The sequence below is a fragment of the Aethalodelphis obliquidens genome, unplaced genomic scaffold, assembly GCF_003676395.1.
Source record: "Aethalodelphis obliquidens isolate GAN/ISIS:26980383/991018 unplaced genomic scaffold, ASM367639v1 scaffold3, whole genome shotgun sequence".
In the NCBI taxonomy this organism is placed as follows: Eukaryota; Metazoa; Chordata; class Mammalia; order Artiodactyla; family Delphinidae; genus Aethalodelphis; species Aethalodelphis obliquidens.
This window is the reverse complement of record NW_020837947.1, coordinates 59,988,443-60,010,631: the sequence shown is the minus strand read 5'-3', so window position 1 is coordinate 60,010,631 and position 22,189 is coordinate 59,988,443. Positions and strand designations below refer to the sequence as shown.

Genomic DNA, 22,189 nt, shown 5'->3' with positions numbered 1-22,189 from the left:
GGGCCTGGATGTGCTCCCCACTGTGGCCGCTTCCGGCGAGATGGGGCGGGACTTAAGGTTCGGACACACGATGGCTTACCTCTCCGGAGACTGGTGGAGTCGGGCGGGAAGTTTTAAAGCAGTTTCACGTCGGGCCTCACCCCAGATTTTCTGATTTAATTCCTCCCAAGTGAGTCCCGGCATTGGTTCAAGCTTCCCTCGTGATTCCAAAGTTGCGGGCTGAGAAAGTCTAAGCAAATTGACCTTGAAGTCCTTTCACAGGTCAGTGCAACCAAAGAGGAAGCCAGTAAAAATGGAACTAATGGCACCAGGGTAACGGAAGATTCTAAAATGGCCCTTTCCTGCTTTTGTGAAAGGAAATAATGAAAGTTTAATCATTCTCCATGAATATTTGTTCTGTCACTCTTTTATTTAAATGTGCCTTATTTTCCTGTCCCCTTACCTGATGAGTTTGAATCTGAGCCGTGTTCTCTTTTACCATAATCTTTTACATCCCTCTCTCATAACCCATTTGATCTAATTGTATCGATTTCCGTTATGCTGACCTTTCCCTTCTCTTTGTGTATTTTTGATACTACTTTGTGTTATATCTCCATACTATTAAGTACTGAGTCACCGCGTCATTCCCTAGCCTATTTCTCCTTTATTCTGCTTTCCTCATTCTTTTTAAGCCAGGGAGACCTCCTTTAACTTAATGAAAGGAACAGACAATAGGGAAAAAACAAACAAAAAAAGCAAGTGCTGTACATATTTCCTTTCTCTTTCTCTCTGTCTCACTCCCTCTTTCCCTCTCTCCCTCTTCCTCCTCCTGTTTCTGAATGGATTATTGTGTTGCTGCTTTTCTTTAAGATTCTTTAGAAATATTGTCATTAATCCATAATCAAAGAACCCACTAGGAAGTAGCACAGTTTCCAAAGGTTACAGTATTTTTCAGACTGTGGCTGCAAGATCTGTTTTTAGTGTTCTCAGCTCTCCTTAGTGAAATGCAGGTGGCCTCGGCCTGCAGTGGCTTGAAGCAGGGTTTCAGTTCCTGGCCAGTGATTGAGGTCCGGTCGTGGCAGTGAGAGCACCGAATCCTAGCCACTAGACCAGTGGTCAGTGACAAGGCCCTGGTTCTACAGCTCTGCAGAAAAAGAATTCCCACAAAGACGGAAAGTAGTGAAACAAGTAAAGTATTTATTAGGAGAAAAAAAGAGTACAGTACATGTGGATAGACACATGGGTGGGTTCAGAGAGAGTCGCACCCTCGTGGCAGTTTGAATCACTTTTATGGGGCATTTGTTCCGGGTTTCCTTTGACCAATCATTCTGATTTGCCTGGTTCAAAGTCCGTATTTGGATCTTCCCACGTGTGCACACACATCTCTTAGCCAAGATGGATTCTACCGAAGAGGCATATGGATACACAACATCACCTGGCATCACTCCCTTTCTGACCTCCAAGGAGACTTTCTATGCATGTGTAGTCGGGGTGGTCTCCTGACTTTGAGAATGAGGAATATGTGGTCTCATGTTCTACCTGGGCAGGGCCCAGCCTCCTCTCTCAATTGTCCTGTTATTCTTGTCTCAGAGTATCAGTCCACAGGAATGAACTCAAACCATTTGCCCCGGGGGCCCATCTACCTCCTGCCTCAAAGTTAAAAGCAATGAAATAATTGATGTAAAGATAATTGAATTGAGGTAATAATTTTTAAAAAGAATCTTGAAGTAAAGAAAGGGGCCATTTTATTTAAAGAAAAATAAGGTAATTATTACATATAATAATAATAGCAAAAGTTTTATAAGGAACATAGCTTCCACCATTGATTATCATGAAATGTTTTTAACTGGAATTGGTAGTCGGAATTTATAGAGGCTAAAACCAGTGTTCTCTGGTAGAGTTAGTTGGAAAGTTGTCCTGAAGGTGGCAGGCTGCTCCAAGATTTCCATCTTTGAGACAAGCATGCCTATACCTAAGTGCTTTTTAGCACAGGTATTCATATTTCTATGGATACCAATACATTTTCGTTTGCCTCATGTATCCATGTGTTTCAGCAATTATGGTAGCAATTCCATTCACTGCCTGTTAAAATATGTTAAAAGTGAAAAACTCATCTTCATAGAAATTCCACTATACTTCTGGCAGCATGAAAAAGTAATGTGAGACAGAAGTTACAGGAAGTGTAGGGGGCTATGGGAACTACCACATGAAAGAATTCCTTGAATTCCCACATTTAAGTAGAGTTTGGATTCAATATATAAAGGATCATCCAACCTGGGCCAGCTCCTTTGCCAAGTCCTGACCTGTTCAAGCCCTTAAAGAGCAGAACAGAAGGCAGGGGTATGTCACCAGAAATGCACAATTGGCTGTCACCCCTTGGGAATCATCAGGAAATAAAACCTGAATCACAAATGCATAATTCCAGTTCTTCTTGTCAAATATGCAAATTAACATGAAGTGTGAACTCAGAACTCTCCCTGTGTTTATTTTAGGGTTGAAGTCAGGTCCCCAAGGAAAGTATAACTAGGATGATGCTTAGAATTAAGCATCTCTCTGTATGGTGTATGATGGGTATGTATTGCTGAATATCCTAGGGTACCAGTGAAAAAACCCAGGGCCTTGCCAACACAATAGAATGTAAATTCTATGAGGATAGGAATTATTGTCTGTTTTGTTCACTGCTGTCTGCATCTCATTGAACAGTGCCTGGTACATAGTACGTACTAAACAAATGTCAGATAAATATTAAATGAACCCAAAGACGAGAAGGGCCCCTGAGCTGGATGGAGTCTAGGCCCTAGACAGGCTCTCTGCCAGAAGTGAGTCCTTGTGAGTCACTCACTCTGGTTATGCGCACTTCTTCATCTTAAAATTGGGATGATAGTAATTATCTAATAGGTTTCACACCATTTAAAAATATAAAGTGTCTAATACAGTGCCTAGCTCAGAATATGATGTTCAATATTTGCATTGCTTTCCATTTTCCAGAGGAACAGAGGGAAGTTTGAAAAAGGACTAGATATTCTGAAGCCCTGGTCTATAGGTGAGTAACATAACTAAATACCTGAAAGTAAAGTAAGATTTGGGTTCTTGGGCTTCCCTGGTGGCGCAGTGGTTGAGAGTCCACCTGCCGATGCAGGGGTCACGGGTTTGTGCCCCGGTACGGGAAGATCCCACATGCCGCAGAGCGGCTGGGCCCGTGAGCCATGGCCGCTGAGCCTGCGTGTCCGGAGCCTGTGCTCCGCAACGGGAGAGGCCACAACAGTGAGAGGCCCGCATACCACAAAAAAAAAAAAAAAAAAAAAAGATTTGGGTTCTTTAAGAATTTAATTTTTAAAAATAGGTATTCCAAATTCAATTTTTATTCTCTGATAAGCACGCTCTGCACATGTGGTGGCGTTGCTGAGCTCATTAAGGTTGGAAATTGGGTGGGAATCATTAGCTCAGAGGCAAAAAATGCCACCTGCCTTTGCCTGTATTGGCAGCAGAAAGAGTCCCTTGCCAGTCCCTCCTTCACCCTCAATCTTTTTTTGTCTGCCTAGACTTTTACCTATGCAAACTCCTTCCTTTGAACATAATTCAAAGGCATTCTGTGTTCTCCAAAGGATTGCAGTCACTAAACCTAAGTGACAGGTGACTCAAGATGCTCAGGACAGTCCCCAGAGGTTTCATTGACCAAACCCCAACTACTAGTGAGCAGCACAGCAGATTTGTGGAGGAGTGACTTATGTCGGCAGAGGTATCCAGGATCAGATGGAACTTCCCCAGGCCCTGCACCCCAGCTCCAGGGGCCAAGGAATTTGTGAGTGCAGCTGAGGTCATTTACCAGATTCCCAAGCTTAACCAGTTCCATAGTGATGCATAGTGAGATAGTGTTGTCAGTTTGTGAAACCTAGAATATTTCAGTAAAAAACCAAAACCAAAAACCAAAACAAACTAGGCTTGGGCAGATCCAGTATTCATACTGAGAAACACTAGGTTTCACAGATTAGAATTATCAACCAGCAGTTATACCCAGATGCCTGCTCTGTGGCTACCGCACTCATGACTTTTGTCGTTATATTAGTTTCCTATCGCTAGTAACAAATTACCACCGAATAGTGCCTTAAGACAGAACAAACTGTAATGTTACAGTTCTGGAGGTCAGAAGTTGGAAAGCTGGAAATGGGTTTTAGGAGGCTAAAATCAAGGTGTCAGCAGAGTTGTCTTCATCTTGGAGGCTCCAGAGGAGAATTCTTTTCCTTGTCTTTTTTGGCTTCCAGACACTTATAGCATTTGGCAGCCAGCAAATGAATCATTGCACTGTCATATCTCCTTCTCTGACCATGACTCTCCTGTCTCCCTTTTCCCCTTATAAAACACCCTTGTGATTACATTGGCCCTAACGTGGATAATCCAGGATGATCTCCTGTTTCAAAATCCTTAATTTAATCACATCTGCAAAGTACCTTTTGCAGGTTCTGGGGATTAAGAGTGGATGTCTTTGGGGTACCACGTTCTGCCCAGCACAGTAACCATCTTCAGAATATCCGTATCGACGAGTGTGTCTATGATCAAATTAGTAAAATTCAAAACTAGAACGATGGAGAGAATGTCTAGTATTTTTTTGTTCAGCTCCACAGTGTTTATATTCCAATGAAACAAACTAATTGTTGAAAGAATAAAACCATTTTGCTCGAGCACTTGTATTCTTTCTGTCAGAGTTTGCCTAAGAACCATGGTAGCTCCCTAGCAAATTTCCCACTGCTTTGCCAGTTCTGTACACTGCACAGAGAAGCAATTCTTCTTGGGTCCCAAGTTCTCACCTTTCTGGAACACCTGTGTCTGAGAAGCCTCAGTCAGCAAGAGTATGTATCTTCCTTGTATATAAAGCAGCATGACTATTTTCCTAATTATGGTGTCTTAGAGACACCAGAGGTCTACCACCTTTCTCTTCTTCCCACTCCATTACTTCCCTCTCAGCTTAGAATTTCAAAATCACCCATCCATTCCTTTCTTTACATTAAGGTTTTTCTCCTCTTCTCTGCTGTATCCACTTTTTAAAAGGCAGGTACTCTTGGGGAATGCAGGCCATTTGTGGGACAGTTTATCAGTTCTCTGGACTCAGACTGGAAGAAAATAGCTGTCTGAAATGTGGGACAGAGAGGGAGAGCAGCTGCTGCTCCTGTTGTTCTCCTTGCACAAACTCTTTAGAAATGAAAAACGTTAAAAGAAGGAGTTATCAATGAGACCTTCAAGATGGTGGAGGAGTAAGACGTGGAGATCACCTTCCTCCCCACAAATACATCAAAAATATATCTACACGTGGAACAGCTCCTACAAAACACCTACTGAATGCTGGCAGAAGACCTCAGACCTCTCAAGAGGCAAGAAACTCCCCACGTACCTGGGTAGGGCAAAAGAAAAAACACAGACAAAAGAATAGGGACGAGACCTGCACCAGTGGGAGGGAGCTGTGAAGGAGGAAAGGTTTACACACACGAGGAAGCCCCTTAATTGGTGGAGACGGGGTGTGGCAGGGGAAGAGAAGCTTCAGAGTCACAGAGGAGAGCGCAGCAACAGGGGTGCAGAGGGCAAAGCGGAGAGATTCCCGCACAGAGGATTGGTGCTGACCAGCACTCACCAACCTGAGACACTTGTCTGCTCACCCACCAGGGTGGGTGGGGGATGGGAGCTGAGGCTCAGGCTTTGGAGGTCAGATCCCAGGGAGAGGACTGGGGTTGGCTGTGTGAACACAACCTGAAGGGGGCTAGTGTGCCACAGCTAGCTGGGAGGGAGTCCGGGAAAAAGTCTGGACCTGCCTAAGAGGCAAGAGACCATTGTTTCAGGGTGTGCGAGGAGAGGGGCTTCCTGTCCTGTGTGCCCACAAAAGTCAGAGGACCACCTAAGTGAGCTCCAGAGACAGGTGTGAGTTGCAGCTATTAGCTTGGACCACAGAGACAGGTATGAAACACTAACGCTGCCACCAAGAATCCTGTGTGCAAGCACAGGTCACTATCCATACCACCCACCCGGGGAGCATGTGCAGCACGCCACTGCCAGGGTCCTGTGATCCAGGGACAACTTCCCCGGGAGAATACACGGCACGCCTCATGCTCTTGCAATGTCACGCCAGCCTCTGCCGGCGCAGGCTCCCCCCGCATTCCAGTTACGACTACCATACCCCTCCCTCTCCCTGGCCTGAGTGAGCAAGACAGCCCTAATCACCTGCTGCTTTAACCCCCTCCTTTCTGGGCAGGGAACAGATGCCTGAGGGTGGCCTACACGCAAAGGCGGGGTCAAAACCAAAGCTGAACTCCAGGAGCTGCGCAAACAAAGAAGAGAAAAGGAAATTTCTCCATGCAGCCTCAGGAGCAGCAGATTAAATACCCACAATCAACTTGATGAATGCCGCATTTGTAGAATACCTGAATAGGCAATGAATGTTCCCAAAATTGAGGTGGTGGACTTTGGGAGCAACAGTAGACTTGTGGTTTGCTTTCTGCATCTGATTTGTTTCTGGTTTTTATGTATATCTTAGTTTACTTTTTAGTGCTTGCTATCATTGGAGGATTTGTTTATTGGTTTGGTTGCTCTCTTTTATTTTTAAATTACTTTTTAATATATTTTTTATTAAAAAAATTTTTTTTTGCTTTTACCATTTGGTTTGGGGTTCTCCCTGTTTGTGGGTTTTTTTTTCCTTTTTTTCCCTTCCTTTTGTTCAGAACCATGTAGCTGGCAGGGTCTTGGTGCTCCGGCTGGGTATCAGACCTGAGCCTCTGAAGTGGGAGAGCCGGGTCTAGGACATTGGACGACCAGAGACCTCCTTGTCCCATGTAAAATCAATCAGCGAGAGCTCTCCCAGAGATGTCCATCTCAACACTAAGAACCACCTCCACTAAACAGCCAGCAAGTTCCAGTGCTGGATGCCCCATGCCAACAACTAGCAAGACAGGAACACAACTCTACCCGTTAGCAGAGAGGCTGCCTAAAGTCATACTAAGTTCACAGACACCCCAAAACGCATGACTGTATGCGGCCATGCCCACCAGAAGGACAAGATCCAAGCCCACCTACCAGAAAACAGGCACCAGTCCCCTCCACCAGGAAGCCTATACAAGCCACTGAACCAACCTCACCCACTGGGGGCAGAGGCCAAGAACAATGGGAATTACGAACCTGCAGCCTGCGAAAAGGAGACCCCAAACACAGTAAGTTAAACAAAATGAGAAGACACAGAAATATGCAGCAGATGAAGGAGCAAGGTAAAAACCCACCAGACCAAACAGATGAAGAGGAGATAGGCAGGCTACCTGAAAATGAATTCAGAGTAATGCCACTAAAGATGACCCAAAATCTTGGAAATAGAATGGAGGAAATACAAGAAATGTTTCACAAGGACCTAGAAGAACTAAAGAGCAAACAAACAATGATGAACAACACAATAAATGAAATTAAAAATTCTCTAGAAGGAATCAATAGCAGAAAACTGAGACAGAAGAACGGATAAGTGACTTGGAAGATAAAATAGTGGAAATAACTGCCACAGAGCAGAATAAAGAAAAAAGAATGAAAAGAATTGAGGACAGTCTCAGAGACCTCTGGGACAACATTAAAGCAACAACATTCAAATTATAGGGGCCCCAGAGGAAGAAGAGAAAAAGAAAGGGTCTGAAAAAATATTTGAAGAGATTATGGTTGAAAACTTCCCTAACATGGGAAAGGAAATAGTCAATCAAGCCCAGGAAGCACAGAGAGTCTCATACAGAATAAAACCAAGGAGAAACACACCAAGACATGTATTAATGAGACTATCAAAAATTAAATACAAAGAAAAAATATTAAAAGCAGCAGGGGGAAAGTAACAAATAACATACAAGGGAATCCCCATAAGGTTAACAGCTGATCTTTCAGCAAACACTCTGCAAGCCAGAAGGGAGTGGCAGGACATATTTAAAGTGATGAAAGGGAAAAACCTACAACCAAGGTTACTCTACCCAGCAAGGATCTCATTCAGATTTGGTGGAGAAATTAAAACTTTAAGACAAGCGAAAGTTAAGAGAATTCAGCACCACCAAACCAGCTTTACAACAAATGCTAAAGGAACTTCTCTAGGCAAGAAACACAAGAGAAGGAAAAGACCTACAAAAACAAACCCACAACAATTAAGAAAATGGTAATAGTAACGTACATATTGATAATTACCTTAAATGTAAATGGATTAAATGCTCCAACCAAAAGACATAGACTGGCTGAATGGATACAAAAACAAGACCCAGACATATGCTGTCTACAAGAGACCCACTTCAGACCTAGGGACACATACAGACTGAAAGTGAGGGGATGGAAAAAGATATTCCATGCAAATGGAAATCAAAAGAAAGCTGGAATAGAAATTCTCATATCAGACAAAAGAGAGTTTAAAATAAAGACTATTACAAGAGATAGAGAAGGACACTACATAATGATCAAGGGATCAATCCAAGAAGAAGATACAACAATTGTAAATATTTATGCACAATAAATATTTACATAAAACCTCAATACATAAGGCAAATGCTAACAGCCAAAAAAAGGGGAAATCGACAGTAACACAATAATAGTAGGGAACTTTAACACCCCATTTTCACCAATGGACAATCATACAAAATGAAAATAAATAAGGAAACACAAGCATTAAATGACACATTAGACCAGATGGACTTAATTGATATTTTTGGACATTCCATTCCAAAACAACAGAATACACTTTCTTCTCAACTGCTTATGGAACATTCTCCAGGATAGATCATATCTTGGGTCACAAATCAGGCCTCGGTAAATTTAAGAAAATTGAAATCATATCAAGTTTCTTTTCCGACCACAACGCTATGAGACTAGATATCAATTACAGGGAAAAAACTGTAAAAAATACAAACTCATGGAGGCTAAACAATATGCTCCTAAATAACCAAGAGATCACTGTAGAAATCAAAGAGGAAATCAAAAAATACCTAGAAACAAATGATAATGAAAACACGACGACCCAAAACCTATGGGATGCAGCAAAAGCAGTTCTAAGAGGGAAGTTTATAGCAATACAATCCTACCTCAAAGATCGAGAAAAATCTCAAACAACCTAAACTTACACCTAAAGCAATTAGAGGAAGAAGAAGAACAACGAAGAAGAACAACAAAAAGCCCCCCGGGGCTTCCCTGGTGGTGCAGTGGTTGAGAGTCCACCTGCTGATGCACGGGACATGGGTTCGTGCCCTAGTCAGGGAAGATCCCACATGCTGTGGAGCGGCTAGGCCCGTGACCCATGGCAGCTGAGCCTGCGCGTCCGGAGCCTGTGCTCCACAACGGGAGAGGCCACAACAGTGAGAGGCCCGCGTACCGCAAAAAACAAAACAAAACAAAACCAAATTTATCAGAAGGAAAGAAATCATAAAGATCAGGTCAGAAATAAAAGAAGAATAAATGAAGGAAACAATAGCAAAGATCAATAAAACTAAAAGCGGTTTCTTTGAGAAGATAAAATTGATAAAACATTAGCCAGACTCATCAAGAAAAAAAGATGACTCAAATCAACAGAATTACAAATGAAAAAGAAATAACAACTGACACTCCAGAAATATAAAGGATCATGAGAGATTACTACAAGTAACTCTATGCCAATAAAATGGACAACCTGAAAGAAATGGACAAATTCTGAGAAAAGCACAACCTTCTGAAACTGAACCCGGATATAATAGAAAATATAAACATACCAATCACAAGCACTGAAATTGAAACTGTGATTAAAAATCGTCCAACAAACAAAAGCTCAGGAGCAGATAGCTTCACAGGTGAATTCTAGCAAACATGTAGAGAAGAACTAACATCCATCCTTCTCAAACTCTTCCAGAATATAGCAGAGGGAGGAACACTCCCAAACTCATTCTGTGAGGCAACCATCACCCCAATACCAAAACCAGGCAAAGATGTCACAAAAAAGAAAACTACAGGCCAAAATCTCTGATGAACAAAGATGCAAAACTCCTCAACAAAATACTAGCAAACAGAATCCAACAGCACATTAAAAAGATCGTACACCATGATCAAGTGGGGTTTATCCCAGGAAGACAAGGATTCTTCAGTATACGCAAATCAATCAATGTGATACACTATATTAACAAATTGAAGGATAAAAACCATATGATAATCTCAGTAGATGCAGAAAAATCTTTTGACAAAATTCAACACCCATTTATGATAAAAACTCTCCAGAAAGTAGGCATAGAGGGAACCTACCTCAACATAATAAAGGCCATATATGACAAACCCACAGCCAATATTGTTCTCAATGGTGAAAAACTGAAACAGTTTCCTCTAGGATCAGGACCAAGACAAGGTTGCCCACTCTCACCACTACTGGTAAACATAGTTTTGGAAGTTTTAGCCACGGCAATCAGAGAAGGAAAAGAAATAAAAGGAATCCAAATCAGAAAAGAAGTAAAGCTTTCACTGTTTGCAGATGACATGATACTATACATAGAGAATCCTAAGTATGCTACCAGAAAACTCCTAGAGCTAATCAATGAATTTGGTAAAATAGCAGGATACAAAATTAATGCACAGAAATCTCTTGCATTCCTATACACTAACGATGAAAATTCTGAAAGAGAAATTATGGAACAACTCCCATTTACCACTGCAACAAAAAGAATAAAATACCTAGGAATAAACCTACCTAAGGAGACAAAAGACCTGTATGCAGAAAACTATAAGACGCCGATGAAAGAAATTAAAGATGATACAAACAGATGGAGAGATATACCATGTTATTGGATTGGAAGAATCGACATTGTGAAAATGAGTCTACTACCCAAAGCAATCTATAGATTCAATGCAATCCCTAATAAACTGCCAATGGCATTTTTCACAGAACTAGAACAAAAAAAAATCACAATTTGCATGGAAACACAAAAGACCCCGAATAGCCAAAGCAATCTTGGGAAAGAAAAACGGAGCTGGAGGAATCAGGCTCCCTGACTTCAGACTATACTACATAGCTACAGTAATCAAGACAGTATGGACTGGCACAAAAACAGAAATATAGATCAGTGGAACAGGATAGAAAGCCCAGAGATAAACCCATGTGCATATGGTCACCTTATCTTTGACAAAGGAGACAAGAATATATAGTGGAGAAGAGTTAGTCTCTTCAATACGTTGTGCTGGGAAAACTGGACAGCTACATGTAAAAGAAAGAAATTAGAACACTTCCTAACACCATACACAAAAATAAACTCAAAATGGATTAAAGACCTAAATGTAAGACCAGACACTATCAAACTCTTAGAGGAAACCAGAGGCAGAACACTCTATGACATAAATCACAGCAAGATCCTTTTTGACCCACCTCCTAGAGAAATGGAAATAAAAATAAAAACAAACAAATGGCACCTAATGAAACTTAAAAGCTTTTGCACACCAAAGGAAACCATAAACAAGGCTAAAAGACAACCCTCAGGATGGGAGAAAATATTTGCAAACGAAGCAACTGACAAAGGATTAATCTCAAAAACATACAAGCAACTCATGCAGCTCAATATCAAAAACACAAACAACCCAATCCAAAAATGGGCAGAAGACCTAAATAGACATTTCTCCAAAGAAGGTATACAGATTGGCAAGAACACATGAAAGTATGCTTAACATCACTAATCATTAGAGAAATGCAAATCAAAACTACAGTCAGGTAACACCTCATCCTGGTCAGAATGGCCATCATCAAAAAATCTACAAACAATAAATCCTGGAGAGTATATGAAGAAAAGGGAACCCTCTTGCACTGTTGGTGGGAATATAAATTGATACAATCACTATGGAGCTTCTTTTTTTTTTTTTTTTTTTTTTTTTGCGGTACACGGGCCTCTCACTGTTGTGGCCTCTCTCATTGCGGAGCACAGGCTCTGGACGCGCAGGCTCAGCGGCCATGGGTCACGGGCCTAGCTGCTCCGCAGCATGTGGGATCTTCCCAGACTGGGGCACGAACCTGCGTCCCCTGCATCGGCAGGCGGACTTTCAACCACTGTGCCACCACGGAAGGCCCAGTATGGAGGTTCCTTAAAAAACTAAAAAGAGAAGTACCATATGACCCAGCAAACCCACTACTGGGCATATACCCTGAGAAAACCAGAATTCAAAAAGAGACATATACCACAATGTTCATTGCAGCACTATTTACAATAGCCAGGACATGGAAACAACCTAAATGTTCATCGACAGACAAATGGATAAAGAAGATGTGGCACATATGTAGAATGGAATATTACTCAGCCATAAAAAGAAACAAAATTGAGTTATTTTTAGTGAGGTGGATGGACCTAGAGTCTTTCATACAGAGTGAAGTAAGTCAGAAAAAAAAAAAGGTTGTAATGGACCTAGGGGCAGGACAGGAATAAATATACAGATGTAGAAAATGGACTTGAAGACATGGGGAGGGGGAGGGGTAAGCTGGACGAAGTGAGACAGTGGCATGGACATATATACAGTACCAAATGTAAAATAGATAGCTAGTGACAATCACTGCACAGCACAGGGGGATCAGCTTGGCACTTTGTGACTACCTAGAGGAATGCAATAGGGAGGGTTGGAGGGAGGCACAAGAGGGAGGGGTAATGGGGATATATATGTTCACATATAGCTGATTCACTTTGTCATACAGCAGAAAGTAACACACCATTGTAAAGCAATTCTACTCCAATAAAGATGTTAAAAAAAAAAAAGAAATAGTTATCGAAACTTTTGGGATGCAGTCAAAGCCATACTGGAAGAAAATGTGTGTGTGTTTCTATTCAATACATTTGTTAGAACACTAGAAAATTCAAAGATTCAATGAATTTGAATTAAACATTGAAGTCAAAACACACACAAAAAAAGACTAAAAATAAATCCAAAAAATTGTTTAAAGACTGAAGATAAAGCAGAAATTAATTACATAGAAAACAAAACCAACTAGTTCCTTGGAAATATAAAATCTGACAAATGTAAGTAAAAATAAAGGCACAAATAAAAACCCTTAGGAATTTTTTTGGAAAGAGTGTGATCACAAATATAGAGAATTTTTTTAATGAGAGAACATGATGTATGCCACGTTATGTACAACTTTAATATATAATATCTTCTCCTTGAGTGACTTGTTTATAGCCAATGAAGTGTGACAACTGTGAATAAAATCAAGTAGAACAGGATACAATAGAATAGGACATAGATATAGAACAGAATAGACTATATAATAGAATATGTCACTCTTGTGATTACCTTACATTAAATAAAACTCCATCTGGGACTTCATTCCAGCGGTTAAGACTCCACACTCCCAATGCAGGGGGCACAGGTTTGATCCATGGTCAGGGAACTAAGATCCTGCATGCCGTGTTTTATGGCCTAAAAAATAATAATAAAGAAAGAAATAAATAAGACTCCATCTGAGGAGTCAGAAGTGAGAGTCTCCTGTTGGCTTCAAAGAAGCAAGTTACCATGTCGTTAGAGAGTCTTTAGAGAGCCTGTAAAGAGGCCACATGGCAAAGAACATCAGGGCCCTTTAGGAGATGAGAGCTGCCCCCAGGTGACAGCCAGAAAGAAGCAGGTACCTCAGTCCCACAGCCACAATGAACTGAATTTTAGCAACAACCGCATGAACCTGAAAGAGGACCCCAAGCTCCAGAAATTAACACAACCCAGTGAATACTGTATTTCAACTGATTCACAAAATATATTTGGCTAAATTCACTACCCATTAGTAATAATATATTTAGCCAGTCAAGAATAGAAGGAAAACTTCTCTATTTGATAAAGAGTACATATCAAAAAATAATAACAAATATCATATGGAATGGGGCAATGTTAGAAGCAAGCCCAATAAAGGAAGTGTCTTCCACTACTAGCCCTATTCAACATTTTGCTGAAGGTCCTAGCTAATAAAGAACAAGTAAAGGGAGTAAGAACTATTTGTTCTTTTTTTTTTTTAATTTTTTTTAAAATTAATTAATTTATTTATTATTTTTGACTGTGTTGGGTCTTCGTTTCTGTGCGAGGGCTTTCTCTAGTTGCGGTGAGTGGGGCCACTCTTCATCGCGGTGCGCGGGCCTCTCACTATCGTGGCCTCTCTTGTTGCAGAGCACAGGCTCCAGATGCGCAGGCTCAGTAGTTGTGGCTCACGGGCCCAGGTGCTCCGCGGCATGTGGGATCTTCCCAGACCAGGGCTCGAACCCGTGTCCCCTGCATTGGCAGGCAGATTCTCAACCACTGCGCCACCAGGGAAGCCCTTTTTGTTCCTTTGAACAATCAGTATCTCTGTCTTCCTAGAAATTTCGAGAAATCATTCAAAGAACAATTTGATCTTATAAAAGAACTCAATAAGCTAGCTGTCCTGCACATCAGTTAGAAAATATAGCAGCCAAAAAATTCCATGGACAATGGCCACGAAAACCATTATATATCTAGGAATAAACTTCCAAAAATGTGTAAAACCCAAATTATGTAAACCACAAAGTTTATGAAAAGACAAAAAGAACAAGTGGTACACATACCAGGTTCCTTGATGCAAAGTCTCAAGAGTGTAAAAATGTCAATTATTAATCCATGAATTTGATACACTTTCAATTGAAATTATAAAGTGAAACTTGACAGCTGATACTAAAGTTCATCTGGAACAGAAAATGCGAAAAAAATAGCCAATAAATTTTTTTCACAAATGTAGCATACGATATATATTGTTTTGCACTTTCCTCTTTTTTCTCTTTTTCTTTTAAAATAAATTTATACCCCTTTGGGACTTCCCTGGTGGTGCAGTAGTTAAGAATCCGCCTGCCAATGCAGGGGACACGGGTTCGAGCCCTGGTCCAGGAAGATCCCACATGCCGCGGAGCCACTAAGCCCATGGACCACAACTACTGAGCCTGTGCTCTAGAGCCTGTGAGCCACAACTACTGAGCCCACGTGCCACAACTACTGAAGCCTGCGTGCCTAGACCCCATGCTCCACAACAAGAGAAGCCACCTCAATGAGAAGCCCACGCACCACAACGAAGAATAACCCTGCTTGCCATAACTAGAGAAAGCCCGTGCGCAGCAATGAAGACCCAATGCAGCCATAAATAAATAAATTAATTTAAAAATAAGTAAAATAAATTAAAATAAATTTATACCCCCTTCACCCATTTTTCCCACTCCCCAGCCCCTGCCTCTGGCAACCACCAATCAGTTCTCTGTTATCTATGAACTTGTGTGTTCTTTTGTTTTTGTTTTTTTTTAAGATTTTACATATAAGAAAGGTTGTATGGTATTTGTCTTTCTCTGACTTATTTCACTTAGTATAATTCCCTCGAGGTTCCTCCATGTTGTCATAAATGGCAAGATTTCATTATTTTTATGGCTGAATAATATTCCATTGTATGTATATATACCTTGATTTCTTTATGCATTTATCCATCAGTGGACACTTAGGTTATTGCCATATCTTAACTACTGTAAATAATGCTGCAGTGAACATGGGGGTGCATATATCTGTTCGAGTTAGTGTTTTCATTTTCTGTGGATAAATACCCAAAAATGGGATTGCTGGATCATATGGTAGTTCTATTTTTAATATTTTGAGGAACCTCCATACTCTTTTCCATGGTGGCTCCACCAATTTACATTCCCAACACCAATGCACAAAGGTTCTCTTTTCTTCACATCCTCTCCAGCACTTGTTATATCTTGCCTTTTTGATAATAACTATTCTTACAGATATGAGGTGATATCTCTTGTGGTTTGATTTGCATTTCCCTGATGATTAATGATGTTGAGACTCTTTTCACATACCTGTTAGCCACCTGTATGTTTTCTTTGGAAAAATGTCTATTCAGATCCTCTGCCAGTTTTTAAATCAGATTGTTTTTCTTGCCATTGACCTGTATGGGTTCTTTTTGTATTTTGGATATTAGCTCCTTATCATATACATGATTTGCAACTATTTTCTCCCATTTAGTAAGTTGCCTTTTCATGTTGTTGATGGTTTCCTTTGCTGTGCAGAAGCTTTTTAGTATGATGTAGTCCCACTTATTTATTTTTGCCTTTGTTGCTGTTGCTTTTGGTGTCAGATTCAGAAAATAATCACCAAGACCTATATCTAGGAGCTTGCCACCTATGTTTTCTTCTAGGAGTTTTATGGTTTCAGGTCTCATGTTCAAGTCTTTAATTCGTTTTGAATTAATTTTTATGTTATTGTGTAAGATTGTGGTCAAGTTTGATTCTTCAGTGTGTGGCTGTCCAGTTTTCCCAACACCATTTATTGGGAAGAGACTGTCCTTTCCTCATTGTATATTCTTGGCTGCTTTGTCATAAATTAATTAACCGTATATGTGTGGGTTGACTTCTGGGCTCTCTATTCTGTTCCATTGATCTGTGTACTATCCTATTTTCATTGCTATAATTTATAATATAGTTTGAAATCAGGGAGCATGATGCCTTCAGCTTTGTTCTTTCTGTACATTGCTTTGGAACCAGTAAATTTTTGAAAAACAGCAATGGGGAAGTCCTACCCTATAAGATATCAGAATACAATATAAAACCTTACAGTGTGACATTGATATAGGAATTTATTTATTTTTTTATAAATAAATCAGCAAGTAGAACAATGGCATGACAGATCTAATTACATACTTGGTGATATTTTAAATCACCTGTGATGTAAAGAGCTAACTTTTCCCCCATAAATGGATAGCTACATTTCCAACATCATTGCTTTACCAGTCCACCATTTCCCCTTCTCCCTGTTCCCACGTGTCACTGGCTTCCTTTTCTCACTTTTTTCTCTTTAATTTTCCTTCCGTGAGACAGATTTCATAATGTATCTGTTCTCCAAACCCCACTGTTTTGCTTTTTATAGAAGTAGGGAATATTTAGTCATGGCTAGGTTTTGATTTAATTCCAATGAGGTAATTTTGTTCTGTCCATAGCAATTTAATCAGTATGGTAATTCTCCATCTTGGCCCCAGCCACAGAAGGTATCCCCGACAACTTGGCAAGGAAAAAAAAGTGAAAGTCATAAAGAACAAGTGAATACTCAAGAACTAATTTCATATCAAACATTATGAAAACAGGGAATATGAAACAGAATTCCAGAAGGATTCCAGAAAAGCTGTGAAAAGCAAACTGCAACTAGAGCAGGTTACCTTAGCTAGTGAACCCAACCCTGCAGAGCTTGGGTCCATGTTCATATTCTCCATTTGTCTGTCCATCTTCAGGTCTTTCTCCCTGATTGTAACTGTCTCTCTGACTCTTTCCTTAACAGCCATAGAAAAGCATAATGATCACAAACAGGCTTGGCACTAGACAGACCTGCATTTGAATCTTGGCTCTATTTTCCTGACTGCATGAGTTTGGGGTAATTCTCTTAAATTTTCTGGTAATCAGTTTCCTCATCTATAAAATGGGAATACTACTACTACTCACCAGAGAGGGTTGCTGTGAGACATAATCCATATGAAGGTGTAGGACTTGGCATATAGCAAGAATTCAAAAACTGTTAGTTCTTCTTTTATATAACAAAAATATTAATAACATATGAAACATTTGAATAGTAATAACTTCAGGTTTGGTTCGTACTTTATAGTTTAGAAATTAGTTTTTTCAGATACATTATTTCATTAATATGTCTGGCAACCCTCTGTAGAATTTTATCCATGTTAGACAGATTTCAGAAGGTGCATTTAGCTGCCTGTTATCTTTTAAGTGGTGGGTATAGGAAGTACATGAAGTGCTCTTCTTTGGAGAGCAGTTTCTTATTGTCAGTCTTTGCTCTTGCAGGCACAACTCTGTCCTTTTACCCCAAGAGGCTCCCCTTTTGCCAGCTTCTGTCCCTAAACTTTAGTGCACAGAATGCCCTTCTGAATCTCATTTCTGTTGGATGTGACACTGTTAGCAGGTAGGCAGGTATGGGAGGCAGAATTGTATGATTCCTAGGGACCCTGAGCACAGAACCCAGATGAGCCTGCCTGGACTTCTGACCTACAGAACCATGAGGTAATAAACGGATACTGTTTAAAGCCTCTACGTTTGTGGTGACTAGTTATGCAGCAGTAGAAAATGAATATGGCAGGTAGTGTGAAAGTAAGGTTGGGGATGAAGCGGGTGGTGGAGGACCCTGGCAGTTATAAAGCCTGGGGAATATGTGTCCTCCCCAAACCTGCAAACCCAGGAGAGCCCAACGATTGCATCCTCTCCCCCAGATCTCACTCAACATGTCAAGTGCCTGACAACACACCAAAGCACTGTATGAAGCACCGGGGATAAAGTCAAGGTCAGATTCTTGTGATCAGGGGTGACAGTATTGTGATGCAGTGTTATCACATGAGACTAGTAACAGAAAGAACGTACTATGAACCAAAGGCACAAGAGGGTAGGGGTAAGCGTACATGAAGTTACACAGAGGTTTTGCCAGTAAAAGGGAGAAATCACTACTCATACTTTATATAAAAACACGAGTCAATGATTTGTTTAACTCATGAATGAGGGAACCGGCAAGATTTACAACCAGTTCAAAGAATCAACATACATGCCATCAGGGATTTAAAAAAAAAAAAGGAAGAGGGATGTTAGGAAGAAAGAGGCAGGGCAGGGAGAATGGGATGAAGCTGTTGTTGAGGTTTTGAAATGATGGAATACAGAGTTTGGCCTTTATTCTCTATGTGTGAAGGTCTCTTGAATGGAAGTTAGAGAGTCATAGACCTGTTTCAGAAAGATGATTGACATCTACATAAAGGATGGCTTGGAAGAGAGAGTGAGACCAGGTAAGATGCTGTTACTCTTGTCCATATGGGAGGTAAGATGTTTTTGGTCCAGTTTTCTTAGGGACACCTATTTAATGAGGCATCTTTGGAAGGGCACTGTTTACATATATCTGCCCCTTAAGCTGGATGAATAGATAGTGGGATTTGGGATTCAGAGGCTGGAGCATGAAATGTAGTCAGCTATTTTCATATTCTCATGCCACTCTTGGTATAGTTAATCTTTTATAGAGCTTTTGATTGAAGAGAAGCTCAGAATGTACCGGTGTGATCCTGTTGACTTTCAGGTTCCCAACCCATGGCCACAGGCAAAGTAACACCTATACTTCCAGAGAAAGCTAAAAGTATCAGGTCTGTGTACAGATCTCAATAGTATGATCTAATAAGCTAGTACAGAGGTTTCTGTTTCTGTCAAAAACATTCATGGGGCTTCCCTGGTGGCGCAGTGGTTGAGAGTCCGCCTGCTGATGCAGGGGACATGGGTTTGTGCCCCGGTCTGGGAAGATCCCACATGCCGCGGAGCGGCTAGGCCCGTGAGCCATGGCTGCTGAGCCTGTGCGTCCGGAGCCTGTGCTCCGCAACAGGAGAGACCCCAGCAGTGAGAGCCCCGTGTACCGCAAAAAAAAAAAAAAAAAAAATCATGTACCTAGCTATATTTTGATAAGGAGTTTGACTGTTTACTGTAAGAAATTGTAAATGTTTATGCAAGTAAGTGGTAATCTTGTTATTTAGCAGTGTAGCTTTATTAGAAAACTAGTGGTAGCCCTTTTAAAAATAACTTTTGATTATGAAATTTCAAACACAAATCAATGTGCAGAGTTAGTATAGTGAATCACCATGTACCCGTCACTCAGAATCAATCATTATCAGTTCATGGCCAATCTAATTTTTTCTCATATACCTTCCCATTTTCCTACCTTCCCTGGATATTTTGAGACAAATCCTATTCATCTTATCATTCTACGGGCATCTTGCCCAACAACCATAAAGTAATGGCAGTCTTTTTTAAAAAGCTGTGAGTGAGAATAAGGTGCAGACTTTTGGATGGGTTTACATTTGGTAAATTTGTTAATATTTGCTTTCAGTGAACTTGAGCAATAACGTCATAGTATGGCTGTTAAACACTTCATGCACAAGAAGGTCTTGGAATTGTGTCTCAACCTCTCTGCACTCCTCACTGTCCACAGGCTTCCCTTTCACTGGTCTTCCTCCCTCCAAAAGGCTCTAGAGTTGGCTGTTCATCAGGAGAGTGATTCTGTAATCTCAGGATGCCAAAACTGAACACACCCAGCTCATTTCTGTATCAATTTGATGTGAATATGTATTGTAAAGTGAATATGGTTACTTATATGAATAATACAAGGTACAGCTCTATTTTAAATATCTTTTAAAAACTACAGGTAGTGCTTTGACATTCTGTATTAGTTTTCTAGGGCTGCCTTAACAAAGTACCACAGACTGGGTGGCTTAAACAGCAGACATTTATTGCCTTGCAGTTCTGAAGGATAGAAATCTGAGGTCAAGGTTTTGGCAGGGTTGGTGCCTTGTGAAGGCTGTGAGAGAGAATCTGTTGTAGGCCTCTGGCCTGGTTTCTGGTGGTTTACTGACAATCCTTGGTGTTCCTTGGCTTGCAAAAGTGCTGATCTCTGCCTACATCTTCACATGGCCTTCTCCTGTGTGCGAGTCTATGTCCAAATCCCCCCTTTTGATGAGAACATCATTCATGTTGGATTAGTGACATTGGTCCCACTCCAGGATGACCTCACCTTAACTAAGTACATCTACAATACAATGACGCCATCTCCAAGTAAGGTCATATTCTGAGATGAATTAGGGGGATACAGTTCAACACACTACACATTCTTACAGTCAAGAAGTTTTTCTTTATGTCTAACTAAGCAATTCATTTGTTCAAATCAGGTCCCATTTCTTTCCCTCCTAATTAGAGAAAGTAGGCCTGATTCTGCTCCTTACCTGTGGCAGAGAAGGTGAACCCGTCTTTCTATCCCATTTTGCTCCCACAAAGGAGCAAGAAGAATGATGAATATAACCTGACAAACATTCATTAGGCCGCCTTCTTTTGGATGAGTTTATTATGTCTTAAAGCAGGATCCAGGCCTGCACCTTCTCTTTCCCTTGCACTTCGAGCTGTCATCCTGAAAACAGACCAGCCACGGGTCTGCTCTTCCTCCTGGTGAGGGCAGTTTGGGCCAGCTGCACTGCTAGAAGTTAGAGCTCCTAGGCCCAAGGGCGGCCAGCTCATGCCCTCCCTGATGCATGCCTTCACATCACAGTGTTAGCGGAGGGACTCAGAAGCTCCTGACAGGCACCACGGCTTTGGGGCCTGAGCCTCATGCCTCCCAGTCACACTGCACTGGGGATGGGGGAGGGGTGGTGTTTATCAGGGCCTCTCCTGCCAGTACTGACCCCTGGCCCAGGTGAATGTGCTTCAGCCTGGGCTTTCTCTCAGATAATGGTGCCATCTTACACTTAGGGCTTGGGAGTCAAATGGGCAGATTCAGGGGAGAAGACATAGGATGCCCCCCTTTAGCCTTAAATATGAGCCCTATGCTCAACCTCATGTTTTGCCCCCTTATTGAAGTTTCCTGGGCACTTGATCAAATGTTAGGAAAGCTGGTCTATTGTTTCCCTGTGGCTCTTGTTTTCCTTGTATGCACCTCTGATACAAGCAATTCAGTGATATGTTAAGTCTGTTGGCATCTTCCCCTTTTCATCCCCCATAATTCACTGCTGGAAAGAAGCAGAATCATTCTCCACCAAGAAGAGCACTACTCTCCAGTATTCAGCCGAAGGTTCCTGCCACTTCCTCATTGGAGCCATTGCTTCCTGTTCTCTGCAGCGAGACTTTCAAACCCCTGACCTCCATTCCTAGCTTTTGATAACTGCCTCTGCTCTTTGATTTGTGATTCCAAGGGGCACTTTCCATGATTCACTGATTTTAGATTCCCACTTAACTCTCACCTCTGAACACTCTGTCTCTGATGCTCTGTGCAGCTTGGGAAAGCCTTTAACTTTGAGAAACTCAGCTGTCAGGCCAGCCCCCCTTCTCTTTAAGCCAGGGCAGAGGGATGTGGAGCCTCTGCTATAGACTTCCATACTGAGTCTTTTGACACCAGGAAAAAATAGGTGATAGAGAAGCTATGTCTACACCATATAGAATGACAATGTCCAGTTTCCAGCACTCATGGTTCAGCTGGCAAGAGGGGCAGGCGGACCCACCAACACTGCACTCACAAATGACCTTCGATCAAAGTCTTTTCCACACCACTGTTACTCCCATATTCTGAGAGATGATATCAACTTTTTCTAACATCTTCCCACAGTGTTATACCTGTACAATATTATTTAGCACCAAACCCATTGATCCACCTGCTTCCTGGACACTTCCTCCCAGGTGTCCTATAGGCCTTT

The 22,189-nt window shown here is 41.3% G+C and overlaps 1 protein-coding gene across 1 annotated transcript in view; it reads left to right on the top strand.

The window, feature by feature from the left end:
* The first annotated feature begins 77 nt into the window (after nt 1-77).
* The window catches only part of KLHL32 (kelch like family member 32), a 268,165-nt gene continuing 246,053 nt past the window's right edge, over nt 78-22,189 (top strand). Inside the window, exons 1-2 of the mRNA XM_027090215.1 lie at nt 78-261; nt 2,968-3,022. The gene's annotated coding sequence lies outside the window, so the exon portion shown is untranslated. The remainder of the gene's footprint in view (nt 262-2,967; nt 3,023-22,189) is intronic.